Raw genomic sequence first — 4353 nt, 5'->3', positions numbered from 1 at the left:
GACGACCAATGTGCAGAAGGCCTAAGGATGGTAAGGCGGAAGTTACATTTATAGGCCACACTGGAAGGCGATTTCAGTGTGTCTGCTGGTAACGCTGGAAGGCAGATTCATTTTTCGAACTTCCAACTACAGCACGGATGCTTGTAGTGTGGAAGTCCTGCAGGGATGCATTTACGTAAGAAATTTATGAACCCAAGTCCGTAAGAACTTTAAGTGAGCGCAAATCTCTTAAACAAAACTATATTGCTTGAAAACATCAAACTGTCTCTCAATGGTTTTACGTTGTAATATCTTTATCATGTACGTACATAAAATAAATGGCACCCAGTATCCATCCAAAAACCATGAGGTGCATTAAACAAATTTGTTTTCAGTCTCACAGTGTTCACAACATTTTATTAAGTTCTGAACAAGCAAAAGCGAAAAACTAAAATGCTTTGCCGCAAGCTAGAACATATCGCCCCGTTTCTGCCTTAACCACGTATCTACAATTTTTGGGGAAACTAAGATTACCACTTATAACAGCAGTTTAAGCGTCACACTATCTGAAAATAGAACAAAGATTTAATGAGGGTGCTCACTACTGTTAGTGGAACCAGAAATATTAAGTAAAAAATGCGTTTATTGTATCCTAGGGGAAGAAATTAAGCATTTTTTCTTACACTCTCTAAAATACCTCTATTGCAGATACGAGAGTAAGGCAGAAACGGGACGATATATTGTTCATTATGTTATTGAGTCAATTATAGGACATGGCGATAAACTCACAGTAAAGAAATGCGAAGATCTAGCGGGACAAATAACATCTTTATTTCCTACAGAATGCCGCGTAAGTTTACATGTTGCTCTAATGCCGAATCCTGAATAAATACTTTTTTTAATAAGGGTATTCATCAAACCTTATAAATGCATTGTAAACCGTATAAACTTATAATTGTGTAAATCTTATAAATGAACTGTCAAAATTTGTATGGAAATTCGTTTACACATTTCTGATAAATTTATCCAGCGATTTCACTGAATAAACTTGATAAACTGAAGACAATGCAACTCTAGCTATGTTTTCTTAGGCAACAATCGGGATCCGCATACAAATTTTGCACGCAAATTCAACAACGATATGATCCTGATAGAGATCTGGTTCAATTATTATATCCCGTCTGTTTGTTTTGTTTCACTGATAATTCGCAAAGTTTGGTAGCCGTGACAAATGAATTCATACACAAACAGACATTCTGCCATTGTTTCTTATAACTTGCTTCAAATAAATAGCCTTTATGTTATATGTACATTTATTTAAATAGATATCTCGTAAATAAATTTTTTTCCAATTTAGTGAGGTAGTTTCTATAATTTCTTTATCCCCGTGCAAGTAGTATAAAGTTATTGACACTGCGCTTTATAACCAAAGAAAGCACGACTATTGTCGCATGTGTAAATGAAAAGAGAGTGTGGGTCGTTCATGTAACAGAGTGCATAAGCTTATAATGGGCTGTTTTTGCTTACGCGTAAAAGCACATTTAGCGCATTTAGCTCTAAATGCTACTCTAAATGTACATTTATCCATACAAAATTCGTCACCTAAATGCAACTAAATGCAACTCCATTTTTGCATTAAGAATCTAAATGCTAAAAGCAACCCTGTGACCTTCCAAAATTTTCACGATTCGAACATGGTTTAATGATAAAATGTGTCAACACTGCTTTTTCGCGTATGAAGTTGCTAGCTGCGTTTCAGTGATCGCCGATCGAGATTTCATTTATTATTTTACATTATTTGGAAAAAGAAAAGTTGCACGAATTCAACATCGATATGAAACTGATAAATATCCGGCTCAATTAGTGATCAACTCTGTGGGTTTTATTCATACTTAATTGAGGATATTTCAATTGACAGCACCAACAAATGAAAATATACACAAACAAATTTTCGGGTATGGTTAAAACAATTAAAGTTTTTGTATTGAACTTTTTGTTTAAAATTTCTTTTTCCCTTTTCAGTAGGGTTTTTTGCACATTATCTTCTCTGTGCGAATTGATCGTGATAGATACGGATCTGAATAAGCGACAGGAACACGGCCGCTTGTCAAAAGCATACGGTTTCGATAGCATGAACGCTCTTCGAAAAAATATGTTCGAAAGTGCTAAATGTGCATTTTAAATGCAGCTAAAACGCTGCATAAGATTATCTGCTTGATAAAGTTATCGGTTTAGATGAATACCACTAATAATTTTAATTTTTTTAATTAAAGGATGCATATTTCTCACAAACCAACAAAAAATTGGCACTAAAAGGCAAACTTTGGGACAGGTACCAAGGACGAAAACGGTACGTTGCAAAACTAGATCAGAATTCGAAGCGCCCGAAACTACATAATCGCAACCCCGAGCAAACGAGCAATATGATGACAACTACTGGCAATGAAGAATATAATCAAATATGTGCTGATCTCAATACTGTATAGATATACTGTGAGATACTGTACTAACGAAATGAAAGCAAACAATTTCGTAAAAAAATCGTTTGTTCAACTTAGATATGACGCTGCATCAAATTTTAGATGAGTGGCCGTTGTACAAATACTCCAAGGCTCCTGAATTGGTATGTTTATATGTGAGATATACGGATGGGTAGATTCGATATTCGAAGCTTCGAGATTCGAATTTTAATCGAATTTTAGCTCCAAAATGGTGAATTTTTGAAACTCGGATAAAATCGAATAAAAAAAAACGAATTTCAACCTCCCACCACCCTTCCCCAGTCAGATAAATAAATTTAAAATATGTTATAATAATATTCTACAAACATTTATTTTAAGGTTGACATTGACTATAATGACAGTTTCCCTGTAAATGGGCTAAATTTTTCAAATTGGAATCATTTGTTGTACACAATCGCTTCGGATCTGTTTGAGCAAAGGATAAAAGATCCACAAACCAAGCAGCTTAAAAGCGGGTATTCGGAAAGAAAGACGTATTAAATATAGGTAAATTAAAGTTTAAAATCTTCACTAAAATCAATGAAATAATTAAATATTTATATTTGTTAGACAATTTCAACATATGTTACACGTAAAGTAAAAAGGGACCTGCTGTTGTTTTTATTTTCAAGAAAAATAAACAAAAATAACATGCAATCGCCACAAGGACCAAGTAAATGTAATTTATTTCAATAATAATTACTTAAAATTTGAATGTTCTTAGGATTATGACTACTCAAAAAGCTCTTCGTGGAGGTACGGAAGGAATCGCCATCATTTTTGTACGATTTCAGCCAGAAGGAATATAAAAATAACAAATTGAAGCAAATAGTTTGAGCTGAAATTGCCGAGTCGCTTGAACTACCAAGTAGGTGATATTTTGTTATTGTACATATGTGTGCTCAATAGGTGAATTTTTATACTTATTAGAAGAATAAATACAAAGGTGCGCAGTGGTAGTGCGCGGCGCCCACAAAAATAAATGGATTTGTTTTTGTTGCAGGAAATGGATTTTTTACGACTGTTTATAGAGGATGCCGAGTAAGCAATGTCCATTTCTGATGCGATGGTATGATGAGCAAAAGTTGCTTCCGATACCGTAGCAACATATTACCATTACATTGACATAAACATACATTTACACGTACATATGCGTAAGGAATCAGAAATGGGAATACTTCGATTCTTCCGTGATGATATATTAAAATTGTAGTGGATAGTTAAAAGAGTATATATATTCATAAACACTGGCACTTTATGCGATTGGCGATGCGCGGTTGATAACTGCTAGTTGTCAAGGAAATTGACAAAATAGTATTGAATCTTGTACCATTTGGTAAAATTGATTAATAATCATCAACTATCAACCACGACTTGACAATCGCAATAGGGGCCATTGAGAAATTTAATATGTTTATGTAAAGTTTAATTCCAAAAGTCTGAATCCTTTTATGCGCTTATATCATTACCCTGTGGGGAAAACCTCTAGTTTTGAACTGGTGCGCTTCTAGTACATTTGGAACCACTACTAGTTCGCGATAAATCTCTTTTGCATGCAAACAACTAGCGAATTTAACACAGCGATGTCATAGGAATTGGAAATTGTAGTTTCGAACCAGTTGTAAACGAGAAAAGTAACAAGATGTTTTCTTTTTGGGGTTACCATGGTAGCAATTTTAAATTTTTTGCAGAGAAATGTATTATCCATCCACTTTCCGGTAATGCGGGACAAATGCAGGACACTTGGAAAAAATCAGTACATTTTCAAGTTTTTCAGGTTTGAAAAACTACGCAGGACCGACCTTTGAAAAACAGTACGGTCCTGCAAAAAACAGAACGGATGGTCACCATATGCATAAGTCACCAGCTAATA

At 34.5% G+C, this 4353-nt stretch overlaps 1 long non-coding RNA gene across 1 annotated transcript; it reads left to right on the top strand.

The window, feature by feature from the left end:
* The first annotated feature begins 2256 nt into the window (after positions 1 to 2256).
* LOC118749727 lies at positions 2257 to 3386 on the top strand. The gene is made up of 4 exons (XR_004994274.1): positions 2257 to 2602; positions 2820 to 2987; positions 3051 to 3153; positions 3205 to 3386. It is a non-coding gene; the product is annotated as an uncharacterized LOC118749727 (long non-coding RNA).
* Positions 3387 to 4353: the final 967 nt, after the last annotated feature.

The sequence above is a fragment of the Rhagoletis pomonella genome, unplaced genomic scaffold (assembly GCF_013731165.1).
Source record: "Rhagoletis pomonella isolate Grant_MI unplaced genomic scaffold, Rhpom_1.0 Rhpom_scaffold_00036, whole genome shotgun sequence".
NCBI lineage: Eukaryota > Metazoa > Arthropoda > Insecta > Diptera > Tephritidae > Rhagoletis > Rhagoletis pomonella.
This window is presented reverse-complemented; position numbering and strand designations above follow the sequence as displayed.